We start from the raw sequence: 12,300 nt of genomic DNA, 5'->3' as shown, positions 1-12,300 counted from the left end.
TTTCTCCTCTTAATCTGCTCTGTAAGCCATGAGTATGCATTAAAATCTTCCTAAAACATTTCACCCAGAGGCAATGTAATTCCGAAACAAGCAACCAGCATTTCACAGCTCTGGAGTAATAGATTAATTTGAATCTAATGTTGCTGTAGTTTACTGCTCCAAATGTTCTGGTGTAGACATAGCCTTGGGGCATAGTGTTGTGGCGTGCACAACTCCTGGAACCATAGCTACAGTTGGCTTAACATCTGTGCATCACATTTGCCATGTGCCTCATTATCCTGCGCCCCACTGTGCCTACCTGTCCCAATCAGCTTCTCAGCCACAGGCTATCCATTTTTTTTCCCAACTAAGAATCTTTGTTCTCCTTCTCACTTACTAAATTTTTGCAAGACCTCTGCACCCAAACAGTAGGGATTCTGTACAAGTGAACCTCTTAGGTTCTGTAGGTTCTTAATTCTCCATTAGGAACAGGAAAATTACTACATTAAGTTTCTGACATGTCACTGCATAAATTGTACCATTTGCAAAATCTAATATAAAGTCTGTGACTAAGCACATAAGCACGTAATAAAGAACTGAGTTGTTTGTTTTGACTTTAACAAGTTTGGTCTGCATCAATTATCTGTAAGTAAAGAAAGAGTAATTTCCAATTCCAGATAGAAACAATTACTATAGTCAAAATCAAAGCCAACTGTTTCTAAAGATTTAAAGGGCTAGCCTTTTAAAATTCATTGATGACAAATACATAGACAAATATGTATATATTTGTGAGCTCATCTGAAAATAGACCATCAACTTTTACAAACAAAACCCTCCTGTCTAAGTATTTAAAACTCTACTTTTTTAATTCTCTGTTTATAACAACATGTGCAAGAAATGGCACAGTATATACTAGTGTTTATACAAGGCAATATATAGAACAGTCTACGTTTCTTCTTTAGCACCAAGCAAAACTGGAGAATTATCTCAAGTCAGACATATATTTGTGTCTAAAACCTAACAGCTTATCACTGGAGTAAATGTCAAATAGTTTTTGCATTGTTTGTATGAGGCACTGAATTCACTTCAATCTTCTGTCCTCTAGATATAGTATAATTACAATAATTTTAGAAGTGCATAAAGTCTAAACAATACAACATTTAGCATCTTTTTGAGTCTATTGAAAGAAGCAGGGCCTGATTCTCATTAACACTAATGCCCTTTTAATCCATTCTGGTTGTGTAAGGAGGTCTGCAAATTACTTTAAAACCCCATTTACGGCCCCTTTGCAGTGTAAAGGGGTCTGAGTATTGAGAGAATCGGGCCCCAAATCAAGGTGTATTAAAATTAAATAAATATCTGTGGCAGAATTGAATTCCTCTTTCTGTAAGACTGCCACCACAAAATGTTCCTAGTGTTGTTTAAGTGGTAGTTTTTGTCTGTCCCCCTCCCCCTACCCATGAGCAGCAAACTGTTCTGCCACTAGTCTTACCTGCTGTACTTCCATGAACTATATTAGATTTCTACACATAATTCCAAAATCCACAGAAGTACTGCATATAAGCTTTTGCACATTTCATTACATGCTTGAATTAATTTATTCTATATGGAATTTGTTACTTTTACAATAAAAAATGTAGCTGTTCATTACTGAGAGCAGACAGATGGAACATGTTCAATTTAAGACATCAATAAGAAAGGAGAAAAAAAATCTTATAATCCATGTGGCACAACCTATACCATCTGGTAGTTCCAACTTGTCTGCCAAGACCTTTTTCCTATATAAAAGTGAACATTTCTCTTTAGAGTTAATGGAACATTCTTGGGCATTAAGACTCTGTATCTGATTTATAGATAACAAGAAACAACACACACTTAAAATACAATATTTTAAAACCATAATCTGTTTCATAAAGTATGAGTCTGAGTTGGAAAAAAACAACCTAGGAAATTGTTTATCTAAAAACGTTATCTCTGCCGTCAGAACAGAAGCTGCAGTTTTTGCTTTAATGAACCATGTAAGTGATTCAACAAATTGTTTCAGCCTCTTAAAAATAAATATTAAGCTACATCAATACAAAATTAGACAATAAAAATGTTAGTAATCTCTGACAGGAAGAGAGAACTTTTTAGCATGTCCCCACTCATTTCCGGTATCTAGCAGATAATTCCAAACCTGTGCATGTTTGTCAGTCATGAAATCAGTTTGAACTATTGGTTTAAAGTCTTTTCAGTTAGTTGAAAATTGTTTTCAAGGAATCTTAGGTTAAGATAATGTGACTCGTGTTTTCATAATGCAATGCCAGTTCAAAAACAGTTAATCAAATAATTTGTTCTATCAATAATGACACTAGAAACACCAAATGCACATTTTCCACACACTCTATTTCCATTCTTGAAGCATTTCCTCTCATTTCTGTTGTGCTTTGCATTAAGTTGTCTCATTATACGAAAGACATAATGTCTTTTTTTTTGTTTATTTGTGTGCTGGCCCTAAGCCCTAACAAGAATATAGGGCCACATACACCCACTCTGGCAACCAGCCTAGTGATTAAAAAGATTGTTGCGCTTCAAAAACTGAGGAGGAATTTAATAATTCACCTAACCCTTATCTGCACCGAGGAACAAGAATGATGTAGTGGGGTTCAAATTTTTTAAATATTACTTAGAGATTACAGTGATCTTGGGGTGCAGCTATGGAAATCATTGGTTACATCTGAGGACTGGAGGGCATCATATGGTTACACTTGATAGGAAAATGTAAAACAATGAGTATCTGACTTACATATCCAATTAGTATCCATCAACTATTTTATCTTCACTATAAAAAAAAACCAAATAAAAACACCTATTTGGGTTGCTAAGTTTAATATGAAATGTTTACCTAAAATGTTTACCTGCTTTATATCTCATTGGCAGTTTTTATTTTGAAAAGAGAAAGAAAAATCAACTGGGTTTCACATTGTAATATGTGAGGATAGATTTAGGGGCGTCCACGCCACATTCTGTGCTGGCTACATGGACAGCAACTCCATTCCAAGAGGCTAAATTCTTCTTTCAGTCATACTGGCATAAAACTGGAGTAACTCCGCTGACTTCAGTGGAGTTATTCCCAGTTTACACTGGGGTAAAGGACAGTTGATCCTGGCCCAAGCAGGGTTGCGCTTAGTTTAAGTCGGTGGAGTATTTGCCCTGTAATCCCTTACGGGGTGAAACACTGAAAATGACAAAATTTCCAACCTGTAATAGCTTAGTTGCCAGTTGGAGCTCAACCAATTTTGATACTTCCATTCCTCCACACCTTTATCACTTATAACCAACACATGCCATCTGAGTAACATATGTCAGCTCAGAACCAAACCAGATGGAGAGTAGCTCCTTCGGGGAGAGGAGGCAGGGGGGAGACAAAGGAGGAGGAGAACAGGGCTGTGAAATAATGGTGAAGAAAATAAAAATATTAGCTGATTACTGACCATTAGATTTTCAGTTCTTTTCTTTAAAAGATTTTTATTTCTGTCAGATTTTAGTGGATGTGAGCTTCATGGAGTCTGTTCCAGTATCTCTTTCAAACTAAAATTATATCATGTGGGAAGACATTTCATTCTTATTGACACACACAACCTGCATATGATTAAAGCTGAGCTGGAGCAGAATTAACTAGTCTGTTAACAAAACCGTATCTGTTATCAAGCTTGCAAGAATAAGACTGTTTGGAAGGGAAATGAAGGCCTGCTGACCTGAAGCCCACTCCCTTGGGTCAGTGCATGCTGGGAGGGGAAATAAGCTACAGAGCAGACAATTTTCAGCTTGACTGGTTTTACTTTCTCTACCAGGCCTCATGAAAACAAACTGACAAAACAAAGGACACAAAATTAATGACCCATGCATTCTGTCAATTGACTCTTAGTAACAGTGGCTAGTTCACCTTAATTTTTTTTTTCACTTTGAGCAAGTAGCCTTAGGCATTGATTAAGGTTCACTTAAAAATTCTTCAAAGGCATCACTTGGTTTTCATTAATTTGTTAACTGTAATTTCTGCTCCTGGCTAATAAACAATGCAAAGAGACTTTATTCAAATTGCAATCAAACTCACAGGGCAGATCTTTCTGGCATTGTTGATCAATAATTTCATAACCACATTCCAGGAAAAGTCACATCAGTGAGGTTTTCACACCTATTTATAAAAAACTTAAGCCTCTTGATTTCTTTTTGAACAATCCAATTATTTGTAAGATTAAAGTTTAATTCAACAGCTAAACAGAAGGATAAGTTATAATACAGCTGCTATGATTATGCAACTAAATTATTACTGAGATCTTTTATCGACCTTCTATGCAGAGATACATTTTAAGCACTAATGAATGTCAGTTACACATGCTAATGACAGGGTCCATCCTACATGATACTGAGTGCCCTCAACTCTCACTAAAGTCATATGGTTAACTTTTTAGTAACTTATGGCACATAGTAAAAAGATACATGATCTAACCAACAGGATCTAAGACACTGGTAGTTGCATGGCTAAAACACTGCACAACTTTTTAAATATTTACCCTATTATATAAATGTCCAGTGAAGGGCACTTACATCAATGATAAGGACTTACAGCAAACACCTTTAGAAACCAAGATCTGTGGCATGCAGAAAAGATAAGGCCACTTCTTGCAAATTCTTATGCACAGACTTAGTGCTTAATCGGACAAATAGTCTCACTGATATCAATGGGACTTCTCTTGTGAGCAAGGGTAGCAGGACTGGGTTCTTAAGTTGGAGTTCCTTTTTATAGCTTGTTTGGACTCAAACCTTCTCCCATTGAAATTAGTGAGAGATTTGCCATTGATTTCAATGGGAACAGGAGCAAGATCTTGGCCATTTTCTTTTCAATGTTTATGCCACAAGGCCCAATTCTGCAAAGCGTTGATTACTTCACATGAGAAGCTCAGTGCCCAAAACTCCCAAAGCCAGTGATTTGGGTCACACAAGTGCCCTTCAGTGGACACTTATCACCATGTGTCCTAAGTTACAAAGAAGATAACCTTGCCGCCAAAAGTCTAAATATACAATAAGTAATCACTACCAAACACTTATACATGGAAATGAGTCTCACTGCTCAACAAGAGACATCACCGTCTGCCTTCAGTTGTTATTCAACAATGATCTCATACTCTGAAATGTATCCATGCAATTTTATGATATTAAAGGTTTTCCAATGAAGTAAAAAAATAGGGATTTTTTTGGGAGGGGGAGGAGGATTCTTTCATGGAAATAGTTCTTAGAATGGAAAACAATACATTTAACAACAGGATCTAAAAAACTGGTTTTTCAAATACTTGGTTCTTGTATGCCAACAGGCCCTTCAAAGCGTTGTACAAACGTCAGATAATTCAACTTTACAACAACTCTGTGAGATAGATAAACAACTACAAACCTCATTTTACAGATGGGGAAACTGGGACAGAAAAGTTAAAGGTCTCAAAACCACAAGACAGTTCATGAAAGAGCCACAATGGTCAAATATCAGGGTCATGATTACAGACCACAGACAGAGTCAGGGTCACAGTCAGAACTAGTTTGCTATCAACTATCTGTAAACTTCCTAGAAAGTTATAAAGTATTATAGCAATCCTCATTTAGGGCCATTTTTAGTTGCATTTGTCATCATTTCCATTACAAAACCTTTTAAAGAGTTTATAATGCAGCCACAAAAAGTTGCTTCAGACTGAAAGTTGGAATACAAGTTCTGAGCCTGAGGGTGAACTGTTTGCCAAATTAACAAAAAATGGTTTCTCTCTCTTTATATTATACTAAAAGCAAGCATTTGAGTGGTTTTCAAAATTATCAATAGCTTGAAAGGTATACATTGTTCACTGTTTTTCTCTCATATTTTATATACTTTAAAGACATATTAAAATATTATTTTTTCAAATTATATGCCAAATATCCTTCTGGTCTCCCCTCATGTTTAATTCAGATGAGCTAAATCAGTGGAGTTCTGCTATTGATACCAGTTGAGAATCTGTCATGCAGAGTTAGTTACAAAAATAACAGAAAAACTGGATTAAGACTTTTTCTTGATAGAGTTCTGAAAGTTGCAATTCATTGTAGAATCTCATGTTTCTGCTGTGCTAGTAGGGTGCTACTTGGTCAATTTAATAAAAAAGTAATAATGCATGGCAATTATATAACATTTTTTCATCTGAAAATCTCAAAGTACTATACAAAAGCAAATATTTATAAATATCCCCATTTTACAACTAGAGCCCAGGTCCTCTGAGGCTGCTCTAATTTGTGCTAGGGGCTTATCCCCACAATCAGGAGGAAAGCCATGTAGAAGGATGGCAGAAATCACAGTCTCTCCCCTTGGGTATGCTGTTCATTGCTCTGATGTACCTGAAGATCTGCCCTTTGCTTATAATATAGGTACAACAGAACCTCATTTTATGAATACCAGTCTTATGAACGACCAGTTAAACAAACCATTTTTTCCTGACTTGAAAAAAATAAATCACATAACTAAAGTGATGTTCATGAAGAACACGTCAACATCCCTTCACATTCTGATACCTTCAGTGCATTGGAAATCACTTTACAGTGGCTTGAAGGACAAGAAGAAAGTAATGCAGTGCACCATACTGCGACCTATGCACCATAGCTACTGGAATTTTGAGATGTTCAATTTTATGAACTCCTCCATCCCCAATTAGTTCATACAATAGGGGTTCTATTGTATTATGAACAGGGTTTGTAATTTATATTGCACAACAGTGCACAATATACGGTCCTAGCAGATGTAGGCAGAGAAACAACATTGATTAGGAAAATAATATAGGAAGGCTCCATGAAAGAAGTGAGTTTTAAGGAGGGCTTTGCACTTTGTACAGGGAAACGCTGTCTCAAGTTGGGGCAGCATGAAAGAAGGTGCAAAGTCAAGAGTGGAAGGAAGAAGCAAAGGGCTTGTCTACACAGTGGGGAAATGCATTCTACAGGTGTGCGATTTCTAAAGCACATTAGCATGTTGCACAATAATTAGTCCCGGTAGACCCTGCTGGTGTGCACTAATGATTCCCTAGCGTGCTTTAATGTAATACTCTTTCAAACAGCACTATGTTAAGGCACACCAGTTACATGGGACAATTAAGGCACAACACCTTCGTGCACTTTCTAAAGTACACCCCAGTAGAACACATTATTCTACTGCATAGACAAACCCAAAGGCAGCAGTCAGAAAAGAGGCTATAGAAGAGCACAGGGCACTGCCATTACAGTCATGCATATAATATTTATGAAACAGTGTGATTTGAGCTGATCTAAGAATTGTTTTCAAAATGGTATATCCAGTGTTGACATTACACCAGAACCCACCATGGCTCTTCCTTGGTATTTCAGAAAGTCCTCCCACAAACATCGCGAGGCCAGGCTTAAAAAATGTGGGTCTCCACCAGTTCTGGCAGCTGAATTCCAACAATGGATTTATGAGAGACGTCCGAGTGAAATACTAAAGTGCCACCCTCTCTAGTCATTCGCCTAAGAAGTTCCTTAGGAGAGCTGTGCAAATCTTCACAAAAACCCCCAAAACATCTCACCTGGTTATTAATCTTGGGCTAGGATTTGCCAAGAAGTTCACATACTTTAGGGCAAACACAGACCAAGTTCATGCAAACACTGTGTTTGTTGGAATACTTCCAGCCCGATGGGTGATGGAGAGGGATTTATGGTTTTGATTCATCAGTTTCACTTTGGGCTTTTGGATTTGTCCTCAAAGTGAAACTTAAGGATTGCAAATCCAAACAAACAGAAAAGTTTGCTGACCTCCCAAGGGAAGCTAAAAGGCTCAGTTTCACAGCTCTAGCATTCAAAGAATAGGATTATTTTTTAATTAGGAAGTCACTTTATTTAGTAATGGGCAAATAAGTAAAACCTGCACCAAGTGACCACTCAAAGGGGTGACAAATAGTGATTTCTAAAAGGAGATAGTTCTTTTATTAAAGATATCCGAGCAGGTGCTCAGATATCATGGTTATCAGTGCAGAATTTGAACAGAAAAGAATTATAATTGAAAAACTGAAAGGAATATTATACAACATTAAATTATACTGATCAAAAAATTATGTTTGTGCTTCTAGTGCATTTAAAATCATCAAATATTTTATTTTTTTATAAAATATATGAAATAAAAATAGTTTATTGTGTATAAAAGATTCCTTGCAGCCAAAATATTAATCTGTCTGCTAGTTAAATTAGTTATCTATGGGAAATTGATTTATATGACCACTGGATTAGATTTTATGGTCCCTATTCAGCAAAGCATTTAAGGACATGTTTGAAGTTAAGCATGTACTTAGCTCAGTAGGGACTGAATGCTTAAATGCTCAGTTGAGTACGTGCTTAAATGCTCTGCAGAATCAGTGGCTTCATGCTTGGACATATAGAAGGTTTATATTGTTATTTAACTGATGCCATCATGTTTCAGCATACAAACTCAAGCCAATACACTGAACTATGCAAAGTTCAGAGTGTCCTGTGTACAAACTCTGACCTGTGCAGGGTCCACAGAGGTGGGTCCCTTTGGAGCACAGAGGCTTTTGTGCACACGACTTACGGGTGATGAAATCTGAAGCAAAGATGTTGCTGCACCAATTCTTGGTGGTCTCTGGTCACAATGGAGAGGTGGTAATTTAGTACAATCAACTTAACATTGAACAGTTCTTTGGGATACTTTAGAATCATTGCTTTGGGCAGGTGGTTACTTAATAAAGATGGGCTTTAAGTAAGACATTACTATATCTTGTGCTTTCAAGTGCTGTGCCTGAGGTATGCTGAAGATGCAGAGATTCTACATAGTTTAGAATATTGTTGATGTGCAACAGTAGTTAGGTACCATAGGAGAAACCTCTTTTCAGACCCATGAGGTGGATTCTGCCTGAGAGCAGGCTTTTACCCCAAATATTTGACCATATTTTTAAAATGATGCATAGGGATGTAGAAAACAAAGTCAAAAGTTATTTAAATGAACAATTATTCTTTATCTACACCACCTAATTTATCAGTAAAAATAAAATCTTGAAGATGGTATTTAATAAATCCCAAATACTCATCTTAAAGTATTTCTAGAGTCCTATGAAATAAAGTTCTTCCAAAATGCTAAGCCTCATCTAGTTTCACCAGATTATTTTAAAAATCAAATCAAACCAATATAAATAATGGGTAGAATTACTAACCTGCAGGGAATGTCATCACAAATTTCCTGGAATTTTCTATGCAACTATAAGCATGACTGGTCTATTTACTGAAAGTAGTATATACTGTATAATGTTCACTGAAAACTCATGTAACTAATGCAATATGATAGCCACTAGGGTGCTACTGTGACGTAAAGGATATATTACAATGTTACCCAATTCAAACAGGGAAAAAATGGTTTTTAATAGGTCTGCCTTCTAAACAAATACCTTGTCTGTTCTACAAAACTTGAAGGTTATGCATGAGTCATCCTGTAATAAAAATAACTATGTGGAATAAACAATATTACAGTATAATATGATTTGAATTTTCAATCAATGGATGTTTTCACAGACTGACCATGTGCCAGAGTTTTATATGATTCATGTAATGTAGTTGCAATGCATCATGCTGTTGTATACAGAAGCTCAGGTAGAGGATTCGAAGTGCTAGGACCTAGGTCTCAAGGTGGCAGGAGCAGATATTTCACAGATGTGACAGGTTTAGCTTTCAAGAGAAGGTGATACTTGCAGTGCTGTGGCAGGACAGCAGGTCTCTGCCAGCCAACCCACACAGCAGTAAAAGCTTTCTGTCTCTGAGAGGGCACAGATGAGGAGGAAGCGGGGAGAGAGGGGCAGGAGGTTGGGAGTTGGATGGGCTGCTCTGAATCATTCCCATCCTAGACCCATGGAGGAAACTGAAGAAAGTTGATGCAGCCTGAGGTTGTCAGACCCTTAAGGAGAGAGAGGGGCAACAGGCAACCACTCTTATTGGAGTTGTGGGAAGCATGGCTTCTGCTCTTCAGGGGCCAGCAGGAGCCAATCGGGCAGGGAGCCAGAGCAGAGGAAAGGAGCATCGATGTGAGTGCCACTGACCTCCCATGGACCAGAGACTTCTGGAGGATCTAAAATATTAATTCCTGCCAGTTTCACCTACAACTTTAGTATCAAAATATAGGGAATAAAGAAGACAAAATATGTTAAAAATTGAGTGAGAAGTAAAGAATTACATAGTCTGATGCATAAGCACATCTGAATATTTAAACCGTAGTCACCAAACAATATTTACAATGCTGATATCTTACACAATAGAAGTGTAACATAAAACCCCAAATATAAAATTTACAATAAAAGGAAAAATAAATCTTCTAAGTCATGGTACAATCCTGGAGCCTTAACATCTCACCTGTTCTGCAAGGAGCAAGTGTCTTTTATTTATTTATTTTGTATGGAATTCAATATTATTCAGACAATCCCCAGCAGGGCTGGTGTAATGTTTTAAGCTTTGGGATTGCATGTTTCCACCTGTGCTTTTAATGATCATCATGAAGTAACAATCACTGCTACATAGCATTCTTAGACTTAGCCCCAATTTTTAAATGAGGTCACTGTCATCTGAGGGCCAAAGTGTGCAATCCACTGTTAAGCAATGTTCTGCCTTCCGTCCAGTTAAGGAGCATTTTGAAATTCACATCTGTATGAAAACAAACCTCAGACAGCCATGAAGTTCCTGGGGCAACTTTTGCCCTGGCTGGTACAAGCAGATGTAAATTGATGTCTTGCAGGGGAAGACTCACCATTGCTATACTCCGTGGGGTCACTCCAGGGGAAACAAGATTTGAGTTCCCCTACAGAAGACAACACTTCTGTCCAAGATGATCTCAGGAGGGTTTTTTTTTGTAATTCAGTGGCATAGGAATGCTTTGCACTCTGGTCTGTTTTAACAAGGAAAATCCTTTTCATTCACACTCAGTTTTAAATCTTTTAGACTGTCTATGAACCTTGACATTTAAACCTGGACAATAACCCCCAGTGGACTTGGAAACTGCAAATATGGATCTTATCTGTCCCCCTAAAATGATTCCATTCAGTACTGTTTCTATGGCCTTTCACCGTAAGCCTTCTCAGATCCCCTCCTCCAGAGCCAACAAGGCATCTCTGTTTTTATTTGTTAATGAGGGGCCCCTTGCACCAAACTAGCAATGAGATACACTCCTAGCCCCTCTTCTACTCTGTTTACAACAGAGTCCTTGAAGGAATTTTATCTTTCAAAGACTTGAACGTGAACCTTCTTCTGATTGCTCTTGCCAGCGACACATTTGGCAGGGCAGGCTCAGTGTCTGATGGTGATCGCAGCAAGGCTATGTCCAAAAGGCCGTGGAAGCATTAAGTCTTTTAGTTTGTAAACCAATATATGAAGATTCCTTATTCCTGCCAGCCTGTTCTACCTTCAGATGCAGCAGGCAAAGTGGAGGAGAAGGGCCCCTTTGAAGGCAGATACTGTGGCCTTTTAATCTTTTTCCTCCTGCATTTGGGCATTACCCTCCCTGCCACTGATTCTCAGATGTTTGCTGCCCCATTTCTCCTCAAATTAGCTTTGATCAAGGAGCTCAGAAGAAGCTAACCTGGGGAGGCCTATAATACTGACAAGGGCTTTGTCCACACCAGCACCATGAAGTACCTGACCCACCCTGACCCAACATTAGTGTTGATATGCTTATACACATTGCGAAAGATAGTATTCAGTTAGGGTGTCCTACTTGGCCACCTGCTACTCTAGAGTTGAAATTCAGCACCCTCTGAGGTGGCCACCCTTAGATGTGTCTGCCATCTCCCAGAGGAACTGCATGCAATACAGGATCCTCCTCTGCCAGCTTAGCATCTCTTGTGTTTCTATTAGGTATAGTCTTCTTATTCTGATGTCCATGATCTAATTACTTGTGTAAGCTGGCTATAGACAGTACAAATGGGAGGTGCCTCATATGTCCCTTAGCTTCTTCTCATAATGCTCCACCATTAGATTGTGAGAGATGGTGGGCAGCAGTCTAAAGGCCCAGTATTTTTAGCACACGGAGAGTTTCATTTTTCTGCCTGAGATTTTGGAGGTATGGGAGGACTCAAGCCTCCAGTCTTGACAGTTTGCACAGTAGCAGAAATGGAGACTTTAGAAGTTGAGATAAATGATTGCCGGGGCAGGGCCCAGCTGTGCTGTCACAGAGGCAATCAGTCCCACTGGTGTGATAGCCTGGATGGGTGGAGTGAGGAGGTACACTGAGGTGGGTTTCAGTTCCAGTGCCTCTCAGGCCTTCATACCAAGTGAGGA

General features: G+C 38.2%; 1 protein-coding gene across 9 annotated transcripts in view; it reads right to left on the bottom strand.

The window, feature by feature from the left end:
* MECOM (MDS1 and EVI1 complex locus) overlaps nucleotides 1-12,300 on the bottom strand; it is a 468,461-nt gene that overhangs the window by 144,866 nt on the left and 311,295 nt on the right. The window lies entirely within an intron of this gene.

The sequence above is a fragment of the Mauremys reevesii genome, linkage group 9 (genome assembly GCF_016161935.1).
Source record: "Mauremys reevesii isolate NIE-2019 linkage group 9, ASM1616193v1, whole genome shotgun sequence".
Lineage (NCBI taxonomy): Eukaryota > Metazoa > Chordata > Testudines > Geoemydidae > Mauremys > Mauremys reevesii.
The sequence above is the reverse complement of the archived record's forward strand: the minus strand, read 5'-3'. Positions and strand labels throughout refer to the sequence as shown.